Raw genomic sequence first — 27,135 nt, forward strand, 5'->3', positions numbered from 1 at the left:
CTATGCGCACACACCCATGCACACATAACCCATATATACCCCCATTCACACATACCTCCCACACACCTGACATAAACCGCCCACACACCTGACAACGCATGACAAACATACATGCGCGCTCACACACACATATAGACGAACGCACACATATATACACACATACACACGCACAGTGATACACACACCTACTCACACAGATACACACCCATATATACGTGCACACATAAACGCACACGCCTACACACAACTACATACACAGCCACATACATATACACACACAGGAGTGCATACACGCAATAAAATACACACGTCTTTACGCTCACATACACACAGACGCACGCACACACACATATACACACGGACATACACACACCTCTCACATACGCAACACACACTCACACAAACACGCATACAACTACACACACAAGGGCATAAATGACACACGCACATGCACGCACGTACATAAGCAAACGCATGCACACACACACACACACACACATACACAGGAACGCTCATATACACAACATACACACACACGCACGCAAACATACACAATACACACATACATACACATACGCGCACGTACAAAAATATGCACACACACGCATACAGACACATATATACACACGCGCACGCGCACACACGCGTACGCACATCTACACACATACACACACCCACATACACATGCACACACACATATACATACGCACATGCACACACGCATACACATATGCACACGCATACACACACATACAAACACACACGCACGCACAAAAACATACACAATATACACATACACACACGCACAAAAAATACACACACACGCACACACACATACAGACACACATACACGCACACACACAAAATAACCCACGTGCGATCCACAGAGCAAACCGCACGCATATACACACACATATATAAACACATACACACACGCACGTACAAATACAGGCACACACTGCAAGAAAATCACACCCACACAACATACACATACACGCACACACACACTCAAATACTGCCTGCCCACTTTCTACTGACCATTGTCCACAACCACTCCCAAATTATTCTTGCTACTAATTGCTGCCACAACGTTAAACGACACACACACACAAACACACACTAACAGATAAACAGCCAAACCACACACACACACACATACGTACATACACGTTCTGTTATTACACACACACACACAGACCCGCGCACACGCACACATACTTACCTCCCTCTCTTGCACTCTCCTTCTTAGAAAGAACTTTTCCTCCACCCTTTCCCTTCCGGTCGTTCCACAATGTAACCTCGTGGATATCGTTGGCGATTTTTTCTTCCTCTGTCTTTCCCTTCTTTAGACTTTCTTTTGTTTCCGATGAAGAGCTCCGCTCGAAATGTCAAATTCTCTTTCTTTCCTTTCCCGGACGTCCAGTAACACAATCTGTATCACGTCCTCACGTTGTTTTTTGTTGTTGTTTTTTTTGTCTTTTTCCTTTTTTGAACCTATATATATATATATATATATATATATATATATATATATACATACACATGTATGTATGTATGTATGTATGTATGTATGTATGTATGTATGTATGTATATGCAGGGTGGCTAGGCAACAGGTTTTCATAGCAAAAGAAATAGCAGTAGGTAAGAAGTTTGCCAATGTTCTACACCATGAAGTGTTCAGGATTGCCAAACAGTGTATCAGAGAGAATGGAGATGTGGTAGGTGAAAAGTGTGTGCGAATGGATAATGGTATGCTTGTGTTTAGTGGCTCAACGAAGAAAGATGCATGGAGATGCCATTATGAAAGTTTATTAAATGTGGAGAATGATTGGAAGAATTTGAGTCATTCAAATATTGAACCAATTGAGGGACCAGCTATTAAAATTGATGACAGTATAATACATAAGGGCAATTAAGAATATAAAGACATGGAAAGCCCCTGGACCATCAGGTATCACTGCCAAGATGATTAAAATATCAGACAGTGTGGGATATGGCTTAGTCACTCGCATAATTAATCAAGTTGTTCAGGAAGGTGTCATCCCCAAAGACTGGTGCAGTAGTGTTATAATTAGCTGCTACAAAGGTAAAGGTGATACCTTAGATAGAAACAACTACAGAGATACTAAGCTGCTGGACCAGGTCATGAAAATTACAGAGAGAGTTATATCTCAAGTGATTAGGGATAGAATTAGGCTACATGAGATGCAGTTTGGTTTTGTTCCAGGTAGAAGTACCACAGATTCCATCTTCATAGTGAAACAGTTGCAAGAAAAGTATCTGGCCAAAAGTAAACCATTGTACTTAGCCTTCGTTGACCTGGAAAAAGCTTTCAATGGGCTTCCCTGCTCTCTTATCTTGTGGTCTCTAGGGAAGCTAGGAGTAGAGGAGTGAATTGTTAGAGCAGTTCAAGATATGTACAGCAATGCTGTCAGTAAGGTAAGGGTTGGCCTTGAATACAGTGATGAATTTAGTGTACAAGTTGGAGTTCATCAGGGATCAGTTCTTAGTCCACTCTTATTCATCATCATTCTCCAGTCCATAACAGAGAAATTCAAAACTGGATGCCCATGAAAACTACTATACGCTGATGATCTTGCTTTTATTTCAGAATCTGAAGCAGAATTGGAGAAGTTCTGGGTTTGATAGCAAAACCTGGAATCAAAGGGCCTTAAAGTTAACTTAGCAAAGACTAAAGTTGTTGCTAGCAAGAAAGCAGATAAGACTCTCCTTCTGTCAGGTAAATGGGCTTGCTCAATATGTAGGAAAGGAGTGGGACATAATTCCATTTGCTGCACCAAGTGTAAGCTATGGACACATAAGAGATGCAGTGGAATCATAGATAACAAATAAGGTCACTTTCATGTGTGGCAGATGCACTGGAACAATAAGCACTAAGAGCACTAAGGCTCTTGAGGTAGTAAATAGTTTCTGCTATTTAGGTGACCAAATTAGTAAAGCTGGTGGATGAAAGGCAGATTGTATGATGCTTGTGTGAGAACGACTATATTACGTGGTAGTGAGACATGGGTTATGACTGCAGAGGACATGCATAAACTGGAGAAGAATGAAGGTAGTATGCTCTGTTGGATTTGCAGTATCAGTGTGCATGGCTGACAAAACACAACTGTGTAAAGAGAAAAGTTAGGCATAATAAGAGGGATTAAATGTAGCGGACACATTAAGTGTATGTGTGAAGACAGTTGTATAAAGAAATGCCTGTCACTGAAAGTGGATGGTACCTGTGGAAGAGGGAAACCCAGGAAGACATGAGATGAAGTGGTGAGGACTGATCTTAGGATGTTGAGGCTCATGGAGGAAATGACAATGGACCGAGATGTTTGGTGATATGAGGTTCTAAAGAAGACCTGTCCACATCAGCAAAACTGAGTGCTAAAAGAGTTGTGTCCTATTCACATGCCACATGTAACAACATTTCACACACCTTTCTCCAAGAATCCGAACTACATGTCTTCCAAACAGCTTCTTTCTCTTCTTCACATTTCCTCTTCATAAACTATGATTGTGTTCCAATCCCCTTTCTTGCCCTCAGTGCCTTCTACCTAAGTTTTGACCAATCACTGCAATCCCCACTCCCTACTTGTGCCTTCTTGGCAGCACCTGACCACGCATATTATGACCTTCATACCTCTCTTTTCTTCACTCTTCCATCACATCTGTGCTCTGATTCTTGTTACTTGTGAATATACCCTGGTGCTTCACCATCTCTCTCCTGCTCTCTCTTACACTTTTGTTGTTTCCTACTCTCTGTCTCTCTTTCCTCTGGCTAGGTAGCCACATACCTCCTCTACAGCAGCACACCTATTTCTGCCCTCATTCATGGTTACTCTCTCTCTCTCTTTCCCTGGATAACCACATACCTTCTTTATAGCAAGACACCTATTTCTGCTTCCCTATTTCTCTGTCACACTCTAACCTTTCATCATCTAATACTCAATAACATCCTCCAATGCATCCTCTGTTATAGCAAGACACCTGTTCCTGCCTCTCTGTCTCTTTGTCATACTCTAACCTTTCATCCTTTGACACAAATTCCCCTCCCCGAATGTGCCTGCCCCTCTCATAATTCCTTGTCTTGCAAGTTACTTGGTGACACCGAGTCCATCCTGCAGAGTAGTTGGTGTTAGGAAGGGCATCCAGCTGTAAAAACCCTACCAAAACAGAGTAACATAGGGTAGTTTTTCTACTTGACTGGATCCTGTAACCTGTCCTACCCATGCATGCATGGAAGATGAACATTAAACAATGATGATGATATATACATATTTATTATACTGTAAAGTACTTTAATTTCATGAATTGGGACCAAGAGAAAAATTCGCAACACTTGTTAAACAGTAATCTTTCAAGTAGAATTATATGTTGACATAGTAAATGTTACATACAATCAGTGATGTGTTCCTATTCGCTGTTCGTGTTGAATTACTATGATACAATTCACTGACAGCATTGCTTACTGTGTTTAATTTCAGATATAATGATGCCAGGTTATGTAAACTTTCTAAATTTTCATAAAAGATTTCTATATTTTATAATCTATACATCCAAGACCATGTTTACCATGTGTGTCAATTGACATCTCTTTCATCATTGACTATATGCGTCAATTGACATCTGTAACTTGTGTGATTAATAGTAAAACATTTCAGTATAAATATAAGATAAATTTCAAGAAACATCAGAATTAGTTCTAACTCTGTACTGATTATATTGCTGCAACATAATACAAGACTACTGTTCAACAATGTATCCCTGGTTGAAAACTGCTAATCCTACTGCAATGTTTAGTGAGCCCAATCAAGGCTCTTTTTTACCAAGTCCTAACTGCAAATTTAACAGAAGAACAATGACAAGTATGTGAAACAGCAAACAAAGAAATTCAGAAGACATTAGATAGAGACAGCAACAGTTTTATGTGGTCAGAAGTTTTACGTGTTCCTAGCACTTGTGCCGGTGGCATGTGAAAAGTCATTCGAACGAGATCATTGCCAGTGCTGCTGGACTGGCTCCTGTGCAGGTGGCACGTAAAATACACCATTTTGAGTGTGGCTTTTGCCAGTACTGCCTGACTGGCCTTTGTGCCGGTGGCATGTAAAAGCACCCACTACACTCTCGGAATGGTTGGCATTAGGAAGGGCATCCAGCTGTAGAAACTCTGCCAAATCAGATTGGAGCCTGGTGTAGCCATCTGATTGACCAGTCTTCAGTCAAATCGTCCAACCCATGCTAGCATGGAAAGCGGACGTTAAACAATGATGATAATATATATATATAAAAGCACCCACTACACTCTCTGAGTGGTTGGCGTTTGGAAGGGCATCCAGCTGTAGAAACTCTGCCAAATCAGATTGGAGCCTGGTGTTGCCATCTGGTTTCACCAGTCCTCAGTCAAATCGTCCAACCCATGCTAGCATGGAAAGCGGACGTTAAACAATGATGATGATGATGATGATATATGTATTAAATTCAAATTACGATGAAAGTAAACAAAGTTTGCTTTAGAAGCATTGAGATATCTAAAAAGTTAAGGAAGTAATTTTTATTCTCAAAACAGGATAATGCTAATATTATAGCATGAACAGGATAAACTACCCATATTTTGTAGAAATGTATATATGTATATATGCATGCATATATGGATGTATTTATGTATGTATATATACATATATATATATGTATGTATATAAGGATGTATATATACAGAGCGTCAAATTGGTGGCAGAACTTCGGGCAATCTAACGCTACTACACAAAGAAACACATGAGCTACTGGGAGAGGCTACAATAACTGAAGCTCTACTCCCTGCAGCGATAGACATATGAAAGATCCTGGAAGGTCTAGCTCCCAACCCTGCAATTCAAAGCTATACCAACCACTGAACTGGGTAGTATTGCATATACCATCTTCTTTGTCTCAGATAAGGACTCAGTATTGCAGCAGCTTGGATTTTAAGGGGCCACAACTGTTTAACATCCTACGAAGGAACCTAGAGATCTGCAAGGTGTAGATATGGAAATGTTCAAAACGCACTTGGACAAATTTCAGTCTGAAATCCCAGATGAGCCCACATTGTGACAGGAGGCACAAAGAAGAGCAGCTTCGTCCAAATCGCTTCTTCACCAAAAACAGTATTGAAAGGAGACCCCAAACAACTAAAAGGTGGTGCTCCAGCATGGTCCCAGCCACTGGCTGAAACCAGTGAAAGAATAAAAGAAAAAATAAAAGAATATATATATATAAACTTACTGTTAACAAAAGTTGGGATACATGGTGTTCAGTTATTCCATAAATGAAAAATGCATTAAATACTACAAAATGCACATGTAGGACAGACACCAGAACCCTAATATATATATGTATAACATCTGTAAAAAACACAAATCTGAAAGCACACTCTGAGATATAGAGCAGTATATATTTATATGTAGGGAAAGATAGAAACTTCATACGATGTACCTGGGTTAAGCTATGGACACATAAAAGGTGCAGCAATATCAAAGGAAGGTTAACCAGGAAGATACTTTTTGTGTGTGGCAGATGCACAGGGGCAATAAACACTGAAGATGTACAGAAAACAGATTCCATCACATGCCAGGGGGGAAAACTAGATGTAGTTGATAGCTTTCGCTACCTAGGTGATCAAGTCTGTAGTGGGTTGGTTGCTCTGAGAGTTTAGCAGCTAGAATAAGAATAGCCTGGGCAAAGTTCAGGGAGCTCCCACCTCTGCTGGCAACTAAGGACCTCTTGCTCAGGATGAAAGGTAGACTGTATGATGCATATGTGCAAACTGCCATGCTATACGGCAGTGAAATATGGGCCATGACTGCTGAGGACATGCGTAGGCTTGAAAAAAATAAAGTAACTATGATCTGCTGGATGTGTAATGTCAGTGTGCATACACGACAGAGTGTGAGCGCTCTGAGAGAAAAGTTGGACATAAGAAGCATCAAATGTGATGTGCAAGAGAGACAACTGTGCTGGTATGGTCATGTGTTACATATGGATGAGGACAGCTGTGTGAGGAAGTGCCACAACCTAACTGTGAGTGGAACCCGTGGAAGAGGTAGACCCAGGAAGACATGGGATGAAGTAGTGAAGCGTGACCTTTGAACATTGGGCATCACAGAGGCAATGACAGGTGACCAAGACCTTTGGAGATATGCTGTGATTGGGAAGGCCCAGCAACTAAAGTGAGATCACAGCCATGGACGATGTCAGTGTTGCATGTCCAGCCCATTTAAAAGTACCCTTGATGCATTGGGCAATAAGATATGCTTGAGAAGACCTGTTGAGTCAAGTAAAACCAAAACGTAGCTGTGGCCAGTGGCTCCTGACTGGCTCCCATCCTAGTGGCATGTAAAAAGCACCATTCGAGTATGGTCAATGCCAGGTTGGCCTGACTGGTTCCCATGCCAGTGGCACATAAAAAGCACAATCTGAACGTGATTGATGCCTGGGCTGCCTAACTTTCTCCCATGCTGGTAGCATGTAAAAAGCACCATCTGAACGTGGCCAATGCCAGTGCCCCTGACTGGCTCCCCTGCCAGTGGCATGTAAAAAGTGCTATCTGAACACAATCAATGCCAAGCCTGCCTGACTAATTCCTGTGCCAGTGGCACATAAAAATCACCTACTACACTCTCGGATTGGTTGGTGCATCCAGCTGTAGAAACATAGCCAGATCAGATTGGAGCCTGGTGCAGCTGCTGGCTTTCCAGACCTCAGTCAAACCATCACCATGCCAGCATGGAAAACGGATGTTTAAACAATGATGATGATGATGATGATGATGATGATGATGATGATGATGATGATGATGATGATGATGTATGTATGTATGTATGTATGTGTGTGTGTGTATATATATATATATATATATATATATATATATATATATTGGGTCATCTTATAAATAATGTGGCTTTTTTCAATTGCATCAGCTTAAAGTAGGAGAGGGAAGGGATAAACTACCTGAATCAAATTGCTTCAAAAGCAGATAGTAATTTTATCTTAGTGCAAGTTTTGAAGAGGGCAGTTCAATTTTAACAGTTACTTTTTCAAAACTATAATGTCAGTGACAAAGGAGCATATTCAGCATATTTTGCTTTATGAGTTTAATAAAGGCAACAGTGTAATGGAAAGTGTGAGGAATATTAATGCAGTATATGGGGACTGGACAATAAGTGTAAGCTAGTGTCAATGGTGGTTCCAGAAATCCTGAGCTGGAAACTACAGCCTAGAAGATGAGCCTCATCCTGGAGGATCTGTAGAGCTTGACGAGGACATCCTGCAAACCCTGGTGGAGCAAAATCCCATTGTAACTGTTAAGGACTAGAAGTGAAGCTTGGATTTTGTCAGTCAACCATTCATCGACACCTGCATACCATCAGAAAAGTCAGTAAATGGGTTCCTCAAAAACTTTCCAAGTCTAATTGCACACAGAGAGTGAATGTGTGCTCTTCTTGCTGTCATGTCTCACAAATAAACCTTTTTTGGACCAAATAGTAACTGGTGATGAAAAATGAGTTCTCCATAAAAACATCAAGTGCCAAAGAGAGTGGGTAGGGAAAGGAGAAACACTGGCACTCCAAGCTAAAGGTCTTCACCCACGTAAAGTGTTGTTATCTGTTTGATGGGAAAGGTTTAATGCACTTTGAACTTTTAAACCCAAACCAAATGATCACAAAGGAGATCTACTGCAAGCAGCTTGAACGGCTTAAGTGAGCACTAGAAGAAAAATGACCATCTTTGGTTTCAAGATGAAAGGTGTTCTTCCATCAGGATAATGCTCAGCCACATACAGCAAGGATGACATTTCAAAGGCTGGAGCAGTTTGAATGGGAAACGATATCTCACTACCATATTCGCCGGACATGGCCACATCTGATTATCATTTATTCTGTAGTCTTCAGACTCATTCGGATGGAAAAAATATGAATTCTGTAGATGAGGTCAGAGCAGTAATGGAAGATTATTTTTCATTATGTTCAAGTGAATTTTGGAAGAGGGGGCCTTGCAAGACTACCAGGTAGATGGAAGAGCATTGTAGAAAATGAAGGAGAGCATATTTTAGATTATAAAAGAAGTATTAAAAAATCACATTATTTATTTGTTTCAGTCATTTGACTGTGGCCATGCTGGTAGTCGAACAAATCAACTCCAGGACTTATTCTTTGTAAGCCTAGCACTTATTCTATCGATCTCTTTCGCCAAACTAAGATACACACCAACATCGGTTGTCAAGCTTTGGTGGGAGGGGGACAAACATACACACACGTATATACGATGGGCTACTTTCAGTTTCTGTCTACCAAATCCACTCACAAGGCTTTGTTTGGCCCAAGGCTAGTGTAGAAGACACTTGCTCAAGGTGCCACGCAGTGGGACTGAAACTGGAAGCATGTAGTTGGTAAGCAAGCTACTTACCACATAAGTAATAAAATGAAAGAAAATTTATATATATGTATATATATATATTAATGTCATTTACTGCATCTCCTGCTCTCACTGTCCTTCCCTGTACATTGGTCAAATGGGATGCAGCTTGGCTGACCAGTTCACGGAGTACTTCCGGGACATCAGACTAGGCAATCACACCCTGGTCTCGTGCCATTTCCGCTTTACCAGTCATTCGCTACAACATCTGTCTGTGTTTCAACTATCTCTGCAAAGGGGCCACCCAGACTCCCACTTTTGCCGTGGACAGGAATTAATCATCTCTCTTTGCTCCTTTGCACCACATGGGTTCAACTCACTTCCTGTCTTCATCTGACACCAACCTCACTACCTGTTTCCATTTGACACCAATCCCTCACAGATTCCCACACCCTCCACCTACACACCTGCATACCACCGGCCTCAGTACCCTCACCAACAATAACCACTATACACACTGTTCAACTCATCACTCACTTAACACACCATTACACATATACCCATAACACCTTCCCACTCCAGACACTTCTAAGCATCCACACACATACACATACATACAATCTTCAATAGTGTCACCACATACACAACTATATGAGCAGCCACACATTGTTTAACTCAGTACATACACCACACACCATGCACACTCTCACATCCACACACGCACATAATACCTGAACACAGACAATATATACTTCCACACCCACACAAGTTCATAATACCTGAACACAGACAATATATGCATATACACACACACGGATAAACACACACAACACACATTGACAAAGATAACTTTCACCCACATACATACACTATACACATGCACACCATTTGGTCAGAGTGATACCAACACACGTGCACACACCATGTGTGTAGCAGTTGATGTGTGCTTTTTCACAACAGACACACACATATGCACGCACACACTCACATCAAACTCACTCTCCCCCATTCACACATACGCTTGCATACCTCCTTTTGTTGGGATCACCATGAATTATCTCCTCTTCATTGAACCTCTCTTTATTATTATCTCCCTTTCATTTAACCTCTTATTTCCAATCATTCACCGTGTTAGACTACTGAACTCACCACTTTAATTTCATTCTCTCTCTATTTCCTCTCAATCCTTTCTGTCAAAGAGTGTAGGCTCAAAATGTAAAAGACTTCCCCATTTTTCCTGAGTGTCAAACTAATACACTTGCTTGTTGTTCCTACACCTGTCTTCATCTTTGTTTTTTCCATACATTTGAACTATATATATATATATATATATATATATATATATATATATATATATATATATATATCGATTTAAATAAGAGCTAAAATCTGATCCATTGTAAAGACTTTATTATGACCATTACAATGGATCAGATTTTAGCTCTTATTTAAATCGATATAAATACAAAAACTCACTTGTGAATATTTTGCTACGTTTGATAACAGATACAATATTTTTGCCAAATTTTGGTATAAATCTATAAATACATATATATATATATATATATATATATATATATATATATATATATATATATACATCATCATCATTTAACGTCCACTTTCCATGCTAGCATGGGTTGGACGATTTGACTGAGGACTGGCAAGCCAGAAGGCTGCACCAGGCTCCAATCTGTTCTGGCAGAGTTTCTACACCTGGATGCCCTTCCTAACGCCAACCACTCCGAGAGTGTAGTGGATGCTTTTACGTGCCACCAGCACAAGTGCTAGAAGGCAATGCTGGTAAAGATTTCACTCTAATGGTGCTATTTATGGGCCACTAGCACAGAAGCCAGACAGCTGCTCTGGAAATGAACACGCTTGACAGTGCTGATAGTGCTCCACTGGCGCAGTGACCAGTTATCGAGTATGGTTCAATTTTGAATTCACTTGCCCCAACAGGTCTTCGCAAGCAGAGTTTAGTGTCCAATGAAGGAGAGGTTGGCATGGGTGCCAGTCGTCGGATGTGAATTCGATTTCAGATTCAAATTCCAAATTCCAAATTCACTTGCCTCAACAGGTCTTCGCAAGCAGGGTTTTTAGTGTCCAATGAAGTAAAGATACGGATTAGTGAACTGCCTACACTTCTGGCAGAGATCACAGATTATGCTCTCACTTGCCTTGCTGGGTCTTCTCACGTACTGCATATATCCAAAGGTCCCGGTCACTGGTCATTGCCTCGGTGAGGCCTAAGGTTCGAAGATCGTGCTTCACCACCGCATCCCAGGTCTTCCTGGGTCTGCCTCTTCCACAGGTTCCGTCAACTGCTAGGGTGTGGCACTTTTTCACACAGCTATCCTCATCCATTCTTGCCACATGTCCATACCAGCGCAATCGTCTCCCTTGCGCACCACAACTGATGCTTCTTATGTCTAATTTTTCTCTCCAGGTACTTACACTCTGTCGAGTATGCACAATGACATTACACATCTATTGGAGCATACTGGTTTCATTTCTTGTAAGCTTACGCATGTCTTCAGCAGTCACAGCCTATGTTTCATTGCCATGTAGCATGGCTGTTTGTACGCATGTGTCATACAGTCTGCCTTTTACTCTGAGTGAGAGGCCCTTTGTCACCAGCAGAGGTAAGAGCTCTCTAAACTTTGCCCAGGCTATTCTTATTCTAGTAGCTACACTTTCAGTGCACCCTCCCCCGCTACAAACTTGGTCACCTAGGTAGCGGAAGCTATTAACTGCTAGTTTTTCTCCCTGGAGTGTGGCAAAGGTTGTTTCCTGCACATTTTCAGTGTTTATTACTCCTAAGCATCTGCCACATACAAAAACTATCTTGCTAGTTAGCCTTCCTTTGATATTGCTGCACCTCTTATGTGTCCATAGCTTACACTGGGTACATCTTATGGAGATTCTACCTACGCCTTTTCTACAGATCGAGCAGGGCCATCTACCTGAAGGGGTTTGTGTTTTGTCTACCTTCCTACTTATTAAGACTTTGTTTTTAGCTAGGTTGACTCTAAGGCCCTTCGATTCTAGTCCTTGCTTCCACACCTGAAACTTCTCCTCTAGTTTTGATAGTGAATCAGCAATTAGGGCAAGGTCATCAGCATAGAGGAGCTCCCAGGGCTATCCCATCTTGAATTCCTGTATTATTGCCTGGAGGACTATGATAAATAGGAGGGGGCTGAGGACTGAACCTTGGTGGACCCCTACCTCTACCCGTAATTCTTCACTGTACTCGTTGCCAACTCTCACCTTACTGACAGTGTCAGTGTACATGGCTTGCACAACTCTCACTAACCATTCATCTATCCCTAGTTTTCTCATTGACCACCAGATAAGGGAGCAGGGGACCCTGTCAAAGGCTTTCTCCATGTCAACGAAAGCCAGCTACAGAGGTTTATCCTTGGCTAGGTATTTCTCCTGAAGCTGTCTTACCAGTAATATAGCATCAGTGGTGCTTTTCCCTGCTAACCCTAACCCTAACCCAAACTGCATCTCATCTAAACTGACTCTCTCCCTAATTTGTTGGCATATGACCTCTCCATGACCTTCATTACCTGGTCTAACAACTTGATATCTCTGTAATTGTTTGTGTCTAGAGCGTCACCTTTCCCTTTGTAGCAGTTGACTATGGTGCTGCAGTGATTCCTGATGGGCCGGAGCTTTCCCTGTCTTCATACTCTCGATCGCTTTATCTACTAAGGTACTGTCAATTAGGATAGCTGGACCCTCTGTTGGGTCGGCATGCGGCAGACTCTCTTCCTCCCATTCATTCTCTTTATTAAGCAGCCTTTCATAGTGGTGTCTCCAGACCTCTCTCTTTGCAGCCTCGTTTATTGCGAGTGAGCCATCATCCAAGTGGACGAAAAAGTTTGCCAATGTTCTGCGCCGTGAGGACCAAAGACTTGAGGTATTTTGTGTTGCAAGACACTGTGTGAGAGAGAATCATGATGTCGTGGGAGAGAAATGTGTTTGCATGGATGATGGTACGCTTGCACTAAATGAGGCTGCAAAGAAAGAGGTCTGGAGACGTCACTATGAAAGATTGCTCAATAAAGAGAATGAATGGGAGAAAGAGAGTCTGCTGAATGTCGACCCAACAGAGGGACCAGCTATCCAAGTTAACAGTACCATGGTAGATAAAGCAATTAAGAGTATGAAGACAGGGAAGGCCCCCGGCCCATCAAGAATTACTGCAGAGATGCTCAAAATATCTGGCAGCGTTGGCTATAGCCTAGTCACCCGTATTGTTAACCAGGTGATACACGAAGGAGTCATACCCAATGACTAGTGTAACAGCACCATAGTCAACTGCTACAAAGGTAAAGGTGACGCTTTAGATACATGTAATTACAGAGGTATCAAGCTGTTAGATCAGGTAATGAAAGTCACAGAGAGGGTCATAGCCCAACTACTTGGGGAGTGAGTCAGTTTAGATGAGATGCAGTTTGGGTTCGTACCAGAGAAAAGCACCACTGATGCTATATTTCTGGTAAAACAGCTTCAGGAGAAATACCTAGCCAAGGATAAACCCTTTGACAGGGTCCCCCGATCCCTCATCTGGTGGTCAATGAGGAAACTAGGGATAGAAGAATGGTTAGTGAGAGCTGTGCGAGCCATGTACAGAGACGCTGTCAATAAGGTGAGGGTTGGCAATGAGTACAGTGAAGAATTCCGGGTAGAGGTAGGGGTCCATCAATGTTCAGTTCTCAGCCCCCTCTTATTTATCATAGTCCTCCAGGCTATAACAGAGGAATTCAAGACAGGATGCCTCTGGGAACTCCTCTATGCTGATGACCTTGCACTAATTGCTGAGTCACTATCAGAACGAGAGGAGAAGTTTCAGGTGTGGAAGCAAGGACTAGAATCGAAGGGCCTTAGAGTCAACCTAGCTAAAACCAAAGTCCTAATAAGTAGGAAGGTAGAAAAAATACAAACCATTTCAGGTAGATGGCCCTGCTCGATCTGTAGAAAAGGCATAGGTAGAAACTCTATAAGATACAAGCTATGGACACATAAGAGTTGCAGCAATATCAAAGGAAGGTTAACTAGAAAGTTAGTTTTTGGATGTAGCAGATGTTCAGGAGCTATAAACAATGTAAATGTGCAGAAAACAACTTCTGCCACATTACTGGGAGAAAAACTAGAAGTGGTTGATAGCTTCTGCTATCTAGGTGACCAAGTTAGTAGTGGGGGAGGGTGCACTGAAAGTGTAGCTACTAGAATAAGAATAGCCTGGGCAAAGTTTAGAGAGCTCTTACCTCTGCTGGTGACAAAAGGTCTCTCTCTCAGAGTAAAAGGTAGACTGTATGACACATGTGTACGAACAGCCATGGGCCGCAAGGAATGAAGCCAGTATGCTTCGATGGATGTGTAATGTCAGTCTGCATACTAGTCAGAGTGTAAGTACCTTGAGAGAAAAGTTGAACCTAAGAAGCATCAGTTGTGGTGTGCAAGAGAGACGATTGCGCTGGTATGATCATGTGGCGAGAATGGATGAGGATAGCTGTGTGAAAAAGTGCCACACCATAGCAGTTGAGGGAACCTGTGGGAGAGGTATACCCAGGAAAATCTGGGATGAGGTGGTGAGGCATGACCTCCGAACATTGGGCCTCACTGAGGCAATGACTTCTAACCGAGACCTTTGGAAATATTCTGTGCGTGAGAAGACCCGGCAAGCCAAGTGAGAACTAAATCCAAGGCCTCTGCCAGGGGTGTAGCCAGCCCACTTATGTGTACCTTTCCTTCATTGGACACTAAACTCCGCTTGCGAAGACCTGTTGAGGCTACTGAAATCGAAATCAAACTAAATTCGACCACTGGCACCCATGCCAACGTCGTCTCCTTCATTGGACACGAAACTTGGCTTGCGAAGCCCTGTTGGGGCAAGTGAAAGCGAAATCGTGATGGCACCTGTGCCCAGCGTCACCTTCCTGACACTTGTGCTGGTGACACGTGTAAAGACATTCGAGCAAGATCGTTGCCAGTGCCGCTGGACTGGCTCCTATGCAGGTGGCACGTAAAATACACCATTTTGAGCATGGCCGTTGCCAGTACCACCTGACTGGCCTTCGTGCCGGTGGCATGTATAAGGACCCACTACACTCTCGGAGTGGTTGGTGTTAGGAAGGGCATCCAGCTGTAGAAACTCTGCCAAATCAGACTGGAGCCTGGTATAGCCATCTGGTTCACCAGTCCTCAGTCAAATCGTCCAACCCATGCTAGCATGGAAAGCGGACGTTAAACAATGATGATGATGATGATGACATCACGATTCTCTCTCACACACTGTCTTGCAACACAGAATACTTCAAGTCTTTGGTCCTCATGGTGCAGAACATTGGCAAATTTTTTCTTATCTGCTTCCCCTCTGGCTAAGTAAACCTGTCTCCTAGCTTCCCTTCTGGCAGTCTGATACAATTCTCTGCTACCTCCATTCTTCCAGTCCTTCCAAGCCTGTTTCTTTTGTCTAATAGCCCTGTCAACCACATTGTTCCACCACCACATTACTTTGGGTCGAGAGGGGACTTTTCACCAGCCACAGATCTGGTCAGTGGCTCTCAGCAGGTTATCCCGTAGAAACCTCAAGTTGTCTTCCACGTTGTGTAATGCTATATATATCCCCTTCTACTATATATATATAAAGAATAAAATGAAAGACTATTTATATATATATATATATATATATATATATATATATATATATATATATATATATATACTAGCAATGCATCCTGGCATTGCCCGGGTGTTATGACCTACAGCCACATTGTATTATTTGTTTCTTTCTTATGGGCAGAATCGGCACATGAGGTGTGTGAAGCAAACAACTCTTGTTTATAAACATGTTTTTCTGTCATTTTCTGATGAACAATGCTGAAATTGTTGACACCAAAAACATGTAGAATGGCAGCTTAGATTAGAAGGAAATCCTAACATTGCCCCCAGAATTACCTAGACTTACGGATTTAAAGAATTGGATGACATATGAGGACGTAGAGATATTCATATTACAGAAAGTAAGTACATGAAAAGAAAGCTGCTTCATCTCTAATGCTTGGGCAGACGGCACACTTCGACACATGTGAAGTGAAACCATCAGTGCTTCTGGGTAAACTATGTTTTGTGTAAGCCTAGTATTGGTAGAATAAATATACAAGTCATCTGCACTGCCAACTCGAGAGCATGCAATATATAGTTGTCTGTGAGAAAAACGTTATTTGTAAATTGAGACCCACAACTTTTAAAGTTTGACCCTGGGCTTTGTTGATTGTCATAGCAAAGCATAATTGCACTGGGAACTGGAGGCGCTTGAATTGAAATGACACATTTGACTGAATAAGGGGCATGCGTGGAATGTATGCGATCTCTCCTCAATGACAGCTGGCAATAATAGTTGCTTGTAGGACATGACTTGTCATTGTAGTTAGTCAATCTTGTACTATTGCATAGTCATGGTGGGTGAAAATTCCTCAGTGCACCTTTCTTTAGGAAAAACTAATGTGGTGGCAGTCCTGTGGGTTGCAGAGAGTTGAGAAATTCAACTGGACAGTAAACAGTGGCATGTTTTTCGATGGTAGTATCAATGGAGACAAACATTGAAGCATCTCCAGGTAGAATGTGGAGGAGTTCATGGTTTACTTTATCAACGCTTTCATTCTGAGGTGCTAAAATAGCTCTCTCTGGGAATCATGCTATGTTTTAGAAGTTATCTTGCAATGTGGGAAATACCTTTTCTTTAAGCTCGGCCAATGTAGACACCATGTGTCCACATTGCAGTACATACTGTTGCAGGGTGTTATTCAACGGTAAAGCGCCATTTCCAATTAGAAGTTGTTGAAAGAATTCCTCAGTTAAGGGGTCGTTGTAGAGATGAGCTCGCATATTGTTGCTTAATGAAAGCTGACGAACAATCCTCCATAGAGTTGAAAACTTCAGACACACATAGATGTCATCAGCTCACATACCCCACAATATGACTGGTAATATTTGACGGAAATCCCCTGCTAAGACAACAGTTAAGCCCCCCATAATGGCAGTACTGTTTCTAATATCCCTTACTAACCTATCTTGGACTTCTAGTACACCACGGTGTGCCATCGTGCATTCATCCAGACAATAAGTGTAATTTAGAGCAGAACTTCCGCCGTTGGTGATCGTTTCCAAATATTACACATTTGGGCATCACTGAAGTGAGTTTTCTTGAGCATGAATAGAAGAAATTTTCTTTGCAGTCCTTGTTTGCGGAGATAAATGAGAATGTCTTCATTTTGGTGACATGACTGAAAAGAGCAAACGATTAAGGAACATATAAGATGGAAGACATAACAATTTGAAGTTGTGCATTGTATAATTTGATTTTTTAGTAATGAATGAAAAGATGTGGGAAAATTCATACATGTCAATTTGTATAGTGTTATTATGAGAAGCAGTAAACTGTGAATGATTTGGCTATGCTCTGTCTTGATAAGCGTAATGCATTCTGTTAGGTGATATATAGTGGAGTGGATTACTGGCTTAATGGAAGTTATTGTTTGTCCAGAAGTGACGTGGAGGGTACAATTTGCATGAAAGTGATTTATGTTCTTCAGAAGGATCCCAAACTATGTACTGTTTCATGGAATAAAAAGGGGTTAATATGATTTTGGCCAGAAATCTTGTTTTCAAAATTATAATTTCCCCACTCCCCGCCAAAATTTCCTAATCTTTAACTGTTTTTTTTTTTTATGCATGTGAAAAAATACAGAGATTACGAGTGTGGGAAATATAATTTGTTTTTGAAAAGAAATACCGAATGACCCTTTCCCCACCTTGGCCACCCGCTTTTAGGCAAAATGCAAATCTCCTGTATGAAAAACATAGGAATGTGAGTAAATTGAGGAAAGAAATAAGTGTGGGGGGGGGGGGTATGCAAATGTCATCTCAGACATGCTAGAAACAACAGGTAAAGGACAAGGTTTCTGAGAAAACTTCCTTATAAGTTTAAATAGAAGATCAGGTTTTGAAATACACTCCTCACAAACAGGAATGACAGAATAGGAAAAGGTAATTTCCATAGGATTTGAGCTATATTTTAGCACACAGCAAAAAATAACATAATTCATACTCTGTGTGGGGGAAGCAAAGGAAGCTATTTTTGCATACCTTTCTTAATTCCAAAAGAAGAAAATGTAATGAAATTGTAATATGTTAACAGCAGAATGTCTCCGTACATTATAATAAAAAGTTGAAAGAGAAAGATAATGCCTAATTCTACGCATCTGTGAAACATGGGACAAAAGTGAAACTGACCTTAAAATTGTACGACACGACCTCATTTGTGCCACTTTCTTTCACCTTCACCTATAGAACATACAGTATCAATTTTGTGCTGGCTTTCTTTCACTTTCAACTACAGAACATACATAGGGTATGAAACACCAGTGTCTCTCTCTCACCCGCTATCCATCTTTCACTTTCACCTATAGAACATACATACAGCATCAAGTTTCTCTCGGCTTTCTTTCACTTTCAAATATAGAACATACATAGGGGTATGAAACATCAGCATTTCACTCTCACCCTCTACCCCTGTCTTTCATCTTCTCCTATAGAAACTTGTTTTCTGTCTCCATTTCTTTCTCTTGTCTCTCTGTCTTTTTCTCATTCTGCGTTTCACTCGGTCATTCTGTAAAAATAAGATGTATGTATATATAAAATGGACGTGTGTGTGCGAGATAGAGAGAGAGAGAGAGAGAGAGAGAGAGAGAGAGAGAGAGAGAGAGAGAGAGAGAGAGAGAGTGAGTGAGTGAGTGAGTGAAGATGTTTGTCATAATGATGGATGTCTTTTAAGGTACACACTCATACAGAAAATGTGACGTCGTCGTATAAAATTCATACAACAGGTGAGTTATGGAAAAGATTATAACTTAAAATTTTCGTAACGGAAATATGTCAATGAAAATAAAGTTTAGTTGGTTGCGGAAATAGTACTGAATCTTTTGATACTCCATAGATCAAAATCAGCAACTCAGTTTTCGAATGCATAAGAAACATACGCACACACACACACAAACAAACTCTCATTTATATACCCAGACTGTTGCCATAGTAACGAAGCGAAAGTATGCAGAGTGAAGCCGCTTGACACAGCTTGACCTTGAACTCTGCTGTGCATACACACTAAGTTTTAACATATTAGCTTACTTCCATTGTTTACAGTAGTGCTTGGAAAGAAGGTGTGTAGCATGTGCTCATTGCATTGACCATGACAGAAAAAGTTGAGCAGAGAATTTGCATCAGTAGCGACACCTGCTGGGTTCGGCCGCTCTACATTGATAAGGGACAAATACCCTGAAACTAGTCTGTAGATGCCAGACCAGTAAGGGAAAGCAGCTGACCTCCCCTGTTTGAAATGAATCAGGGTCCAATCTGATCTGGCAGAGTTTCTACAGCTGGATGCCCTTCCTAACACCAACTACGAGAGTATAGTGGGTGTTTTTACGTGCCACCGGCACGAGGGCAACAGCCACACTCAAAAAGGTATTTTTTTTACATGCCACCTGCACGGGAGCCAGTCCACCGGCACTGGCAATGACCTCGCTTGAATGATTTTCTAACATGCCACCAGCAAAAGTGCTAGAAGGCGACGCTGGTAACGATTCCACTCAAATGGTGCTATTTACGGGCCACTAGCACGGAAGCCAGACAGCTGCTCTGGCAATGAACATGCTTGGACAGTGCTGTTAATGCTCCACTGGGGCAGGTGCCAGTCATCGAGTATGGTTCACTTATGATTTCAATTTCACTTGCCCCAACAGGTCTTCGCAAGTAGAGTTTAGTGTCCAATGAAGGAGAGGTTGGCATGGGTGCCAGTCAACGGATTCGGTTCGATTTCGATTTCACATTTCAGATTTCAAATTTCAAATTGCAAATTTATTTGCCTCAACAGGTCTTCGCAAGTAGAGTTTTTAGTGTCCAATGAATTAAAGATACGAATAAGTGAGCTGGCTACACTTCTGGCAGAGGTCACAGATTATGCTTTCACTTGCCTTGCCGGGTCTTCTCACGTACTGCATATTTCCAAAGGTCCTGGTCACTGGTCATTGCCTCGGTGAGGACTAAAGTTTGAAGGTCGTGCTTCACCACCTCATCCCAGGTCTTCCTCGGTCTACCTCTTCCACAGGTTCCCTCAACTCCCTCAATATACTAAAGTTTATATATATATATATATATATATATATATATATATATGCATACTGGGTCTGGACTGTTGCCATAGTAACAAAGCGAAAGTATGCAGAGTGAAGCCGCTTGGCACAGCTTGACCTTGAACTCTGCTGTGCATACACATTAAGTTTTAACATTTTAGCTTATTTCCATTGTTTACAGTAGTGCTTGTAAAGAAGGTGTGTAGCATGTGCTCATTGCATTGACCATGACAGAAAAAGTTGAGCAGAGAATCTGCATCTAATTTTCCCCACAGTTAGGTGATACCTGCTCAGAGGCCTATGCAAAGTTTTCAAAAACTTTTCATCGTTCTTGACACAATCAAGATCTTGGGCAACTAAAACCCAAGTGTGTTTTTGGTCAGCTGAAAGCAGTTTTGGCACAAATTTGGCAGACATGCGTCTCATACCAAAATCGTCAGTGATAATGGATTGAACTAAACTGTAACTAATCTGCACATCTTCTGATAACTTCTGGATAGTGATTCGACGATTTCCCCTTTACAGCTGCACGTACATCTGTGATGTTTTTCTCAGTTCTGCTGGTTGCGGGTCTCCCAGAACGATTGTCACAATCAACATTTTTTCAGCCATCTTCGAAAGGTCCAAACCACTCGTACACTTGTGTGCAGCTCATACACTCCTCTCCATTCACTTTCTGCAACTTTGCATAGGCCTCTGAGCAGGTATCGTCATGACAACTTTGTCAATCATGGTCAATGCAATGATCACATGCTTCACACCTTCCTTCCCAGCACTTCTGTAAACAGGAGAAGTGAGTTAGAACATAAAAACTTAGTGTGCATGCAGAGCGGAGTTTAAGGTCAATCTTTGCCCAGTGGCTTCACTCTGCGTGCTTCAGTTTCGTTCTATAGCACCGGTCCGGATACTTATTGATCAGACCTTGTGTGTGTGTGTGTGTGTATGTATATATATATATATATATATATATATATATATATATATATATATATATATCTATATCATCATCATCATCGTTTAACGTCCGCTTTCCATGCTAGCATGGGTTGGACGATTTGACTGAGGACTGGTGAAACCGGATGGCAACACCAGGCTCCAATCTGATTTGGCACTGGCAACGATATTACAGAGGCATCAAGCTGTTAGATCAGGTTATGAAAGTTACAGAGAGGGTCATAGCCCAACTAATTAGGGAGCGAATCAATTTAGATGAGATGCAGTTTGGGTTCGTGCCAGGTAAAAGCACTACTGATGCCTTATTTCTAGTAAGACAGCTGCAGGAGAAATACCTAGCTAAGGATAAACCTCTGTACCTGGCTTTCGTTGACATGGAGAAAGCCTTTGACAGGGTCCCCCGATCCCTTATCTGGTGGTCAATGAGGAAACTTGGGATAGAAGAATGGTTAGTGAGAGCTGTGCGAGCCATGTACAGAGATGCTGCCAGTAAGGTGAGGGTTGGAAATGAGTACAGCAATGAATTCCGGGTAGAGGTAGGGGTCCACCAAGGTTCCGTCCTCAGCCCCCTCTTATTTATCATAGTCCTCCAGGCAATCACAGAGGAGTTCAAGACAGGTTGCCCCTGGGAGCTCCTCTATGCTGATGACCTTGCCCTAATTGCGGAGTCACTATCAGAACTAGAGGAGAAGTTTCAGGTGTGGAAGCAAGGTCTAGAATTGAAGGGCCTTAGAGTCAACCTAGCTAAAACCAAAATCCTAATAAGTAGGAAGGTAGATAAAACACAAACCCCTTCAGGTAGATGGCCCTGCTCAGTATGTAGAAAAGGAGTAGGTAGTAACTCTATAAGATGTACCCGGTGCAAGCTATGGACACATAAGAGGTGCAGCAACATCAAAGGCAGGTTAACTAGGAAGTTAGTTTTTGTTTGTGGCAGATGTTCAGGTGCAATAAAGACTGTAAACAAACAGGAAACAACTTCTATCTCATTCCAGGGTGAAAAACTAGAGGTAGTCGATAGCTTCCGCTATCTGGGCGACCAAGTTAGTAGTGGGGGTGGGTGCGCTGAAAGTGTAGCTGCTAGAATAAGAATAGCCTGGGCAAAGTTTAGAGAGCTCTTACCTCTGCTGGCGACAAAGGGACTCTCACTCAGAGTAAAAGGCAGACTGTATGACGCATGCGTACGAACAGCCATGCTACATGGCAGTGAAACATGGGCTGTAACTGCTGAGGACATATGTAAGCTCGCAAGGAATGAAGCCAGTATGCTCCGTTGGATGTGTAATGTCAATGTGAATACCTGTCAGAGTGTAAGTATCTTGAGAGAAAAGCTGAACATTAGAAGCATCAGTTGTGGTGTGCAAGAGAGACGATTGCGCTGGTATGGACATGTGGTGAGAATGGATGAGGATAGCTGCGTGAAAAAGTGCCACACCCTAACAGTTGAGGGAACCCGTAGAATAGGTAGGCCCAGGAAGACCTGGGCTGAGGTGGTGAGGCAAGACCTTCGTACATTGGGCCTCACCGAGGCGATGACTACTGACCGAGACCTTTGGAAATGTGCTGTGCGTGAGAAGACCCGGCAAGCCAAGTAAGATCGTTGCCAGTGCCCCTGGACTGGCTCTTGTGCGGGTGGCACATGAGATGCACCATTTTGAGCGTGGCCGTTGCCAGTACCGCCTGACTGGCTCCCGTAGGATTTTCGAGTGAGATCGTTGCCAGTGCCCCTGGACTGGCTTGTGCGGGTGGCACATAAAAGACACCATTTCGAGCGTGGGCGTTTTTGTGCAGGTGACACGTAAAAGCACCCACTACACTCTCTGAGTGGTTGGCGTTAGGAAGGGCATCCAGCTGTAGAAACTCTGCCAAATTAGATTGGAGCCTGGTGTTGCCATCCGGTTTCACCAGTCCTCAGTCAAATCGTCCAACCCATGCTAGCATGGAAAGCGGACGTTAAACGATGATGATGATGATGATGATCTCGCTCGAAAATCCTACGAAGGCCAGTCAGGCGGTACTGGCAACGGTCACGCTCAAAATGGTGTATTTTATTGTGCCACCCGCACAAGAGCCAGTCCAGGGGCACTGGCAACGATCTCGCTCGAAAATCCTACGAAGGCCAGTCAGGCGGTACTGGCAACGACCACGCTCAGAATGGTGCATCTTATGTGCCACCCGCAAAAGAGCCAGTCCAGGGGCACTGGCAACAATCTCACTTGGTCTCACTTTGCTTGCCGGGTCTTCTCACGCACAGCACATTTCCAAAGGTCTCGGTCAGTAGTCATCGCCTCTTACACTATGTAATGCACATTAAAATTGTGTGTGTATACACACACACACACACACACACACACACACACATATATATATGAGAGAGAGAGGCGCGCTTCTCAACCACATAGTTCCAGGTTTGGTCCCACTACGTGACACCTTGGGCAAGTGTTCTCTAGTATAGCCTCGGGCCGACCAAAGCCTTGTGAGTCGATTTGGTAGACGGAAACTGAAAGAAGCCCATCATACGTGTGTGTATATATATATATATATATATATATATATATACATACACACACACACACACATATATATATATATACACACACACACACACACATACATGTATGTATGTATATATTTACGTGTGCATGTTTATTTCTGTGTTTGTCACCCCACCATTGCTTGACAACCGATCTTGGTGTGTTTACGTCCCTGTAACTTAGCGGTTCTGCAGAAGAGACCGACAGAATAAGCACCAGGCTTACAAAGACCAAGTTCAAGGGTAAATTTTTTCGACTAAAAGGCGGTGCTCCAGCGTGGCCACAGTCAATTGACTGAAACAGGTAAAAGAATAAAAGAATATATACATAAAAACACACACAGGTGCAGACACTGCTATAATAGGTGCAAGTATAGTTTCCGGTTCAGTCTCATTGTACAGAACCTTGGGAAGTGTCTTGTACTACAGTTCTGAGCTAACTAAAGCTTTGAGTGGATTTGGTAGAGAGCAACCTAGAAAGTTTGTTGTATAAATGTGTACATATGTATGTGTGTGTGTATGCACATGTGTCAATATGTTTGTTCAGATACCATCAGCTAAAAGCAGTAACACTTGTTAGTTATACTAACAAATCAGCCACTAGTTTTGCACATTCAAAGATGTATGAAATAAAGAGATTCTTTACTTGAAAAATATATAGGCATGGCTTAACAACAGGAACAGCATCTGGCTGTAAAACAATGACTCTAAAATAATACATACATGCATGCATAGGCACAGGAGTGGCTGTGTGGTTAGTAGCTTGCTTACCAATCACATGGTCATGGGTTCAGGCTCACTGCATGGCACCTTGGGCAAGTGTCTTCTACTATAGCCTTGGGCTGACCAAAGCCTTGTGAGTGGATTTGTTAGACGGAAACTGAAAGAAGCCCGTCGTATATATGTATATATATATATATATATATATATATGTATATATATATATATATATATATATATATATATATATATATATGTGTGTGTGTGTGTCTGTGTTTGTCCCCCCAACATCGCTTGACAACCGATGCTGGTGTGTTTACGTCCCCGTAACTTAGCGGTTCAGCAAAAGAGACCGATAGAATAAGTACTAGGCCTACAAAGAATAAGTCATGGGGTTGATTTGCTCGACTAAAGGCGGTGTTCCAGCATGGCCGCAGTCAAATGACTGAAGCAAGTAAAAGAGTGTGCATGGAAAATGGATGTAATCACAAGGATCCATGGGATGGTTTTTCAGAGGACTCCAACATTCACAGTAGTGTAAAGTAGGGTTGTGTGCTTTCCTCCACTGTTTGGTATCTTTTTTGCAGTCATGCAGAAACATGCTTTTGGAACATGAACTGATAGTGTTTAACTTCACACCAGATTAGACAGGAGGCTGCTCAGTCTGGCCCAGCCAGAGACAAAAACCAAACTATGTGAAGCCTTCATTAAGGCCACGTTTATAGACAATGTGGTACTGATAACAAACACTGTGGATTAGCATCAATGCTTTATAAATGGCTTCTCACAAACCTGCCAGAACTTAAATTTCATTATCAGCCTAAAGAAGAGCAAAATACTGAACAAAGGCATTGAACTATTCTCTGCCCTAACTATCAATGACTACAAACTGGAGATTATCCCATAGTTCACACAGCTTAGCTCCATCATTACAAACAGCTTTTCACTAGAGTGTAAGATCAACAGACAGACCAGAAGAACAGTCTGAACATTTACCATGCTGACAGAAAATCTGGAAGATATATATATATATAAAAGAATGAGATCAAGAGACCAATGGCATAATTTTCCCTGAAACAGCTGTAAGACATTCTACATAAAATATAAATTTACTTATGCCATTGGTCTCTTGATCTCATTCTTTTTTATATATACACACGCTAATACACAGTCCATGTTATATTCCCCATTCATGTTACAACCACATCTAGGGCAAAACTAGTTGGTATACAGCACTTACTCGGTAGTACCTGTATCTTTAGGGTCTGGTTGACTCCATTACCCTTCATAACCTTTATATATATATATATATATACATACTCTTTACTTTTACTCTTTTACTTGTTTCAGTCTTTTGACTGTGGCCATGCTGGAGCACCGTCTTTAGTCGAGCAAATCGACCCCAGGACTTATTCTTTGGAAGCCTAGTACTTATTCTATCGGTATTTTTTGCCGAACCACTAAGTTACGGGGACGTAAACACACCAGCATCAGTTGCCAAGCAATGGTGGGGGACAAACACAGACACACAAACACACACACACATATATACATACATATATACGATGGGCTTCTTTCAGTTTCTGTCTACCAAATCCACTCACAAGGCTTTGGTCGGCCTGAGTCTATAGTAGAAGACACTTGCCCAAGGTGCCACGCAGTGGGACTGAACCCGGAACCATGTGGTTGGTAAGCAAGCTACTTACCACACAGCCACTCCTACGCCTATATATATATATATATATATATATATATATATATATATATATATATATATATATATATATATATATATATATATATATATATATAACAAATAGTAAATGAGTATATGCATATATACGTACAGGTATGTGCATACCGACATCCACCTGTATGTATAGGTGCATATCTGGGTACAGGACATTGCAAACAAACGTAGACGAGAACACACGAGCCACATAGAGAACATTCTCCTTCATCAGCCACCCACGTTTTAACACCGGCGTTTCGACGAGCTTGGGCAGGACGCATCGCTAAAACGGCTCGTCCCATGGATCGCAGATTAAATTTGTATACGCAAATTAAATCTAGCCATGGAGGAATGTAGTGGCGGACAAAAAACAAGACAGGAAAACAAACAGAAAAGGCTTTACGGCCAGACGAGAAAAATTATGTGTGTATGAACGCGATGAGGCACGAACTCGAGAGGGACAAAGTGGTGCGTGCGTTGCTTGGCGAAAGCCAAGGAAGGAAAGGATTATTGACCGGAAGCATGTGACCATGCCGGTGTAAAGGGAAGAGAGAGAGTGGTAGAGGGAGAAACAGAGGGAGGAAGTAGAAGA

At 42.0% G+C, this 27,135-nt stretch overlaps 1 protein-coding gene and 1 long non-coding RNA gene across 4 annotated transcripts in view; one reads left to right on the forward strand and one right to left on the reverse strand.

The window, feature by feature from the left end:
* The window catches only part of LOC106875443 (uncharacterized), a 124,531-nt gene that overhangs the window by 52,522 nt on the left and 44,874 nt on the right, over nucleotides 1-27,135 (forward strand). The window lies entirely within an intron of this gene.
* LOC149134468 (uncharacterized) lies at nucleotides 16,193-19,082 on the reverse strand. Its single transcript, XR_016242778.1, has 2 exons — nucleotides 18,977-19,082; nucleotides 16,193-17,697 (listed from the first exon to the last, which is right to left on the reverse strand). It is a non-coding gene; the product is annotated as an uncharacterized LOC149134468 (long non-coding RNA).

This window comes from Octopus bimaculoides, chromosome 8 (assembly GCF_046866305.1).
Source record: "Octopus bimaculoides isolate indiv1 chromosome 8, ASM4686630v1, whole genome shotgun sequence".
NCBI classification, from domain to species: domain Eukaryota; kingdom Metazoa; phylum Mollusca; class Cephalopoda; order Octopoda; family Octopodidae; genus Octopus; species Octopus bimaculoides.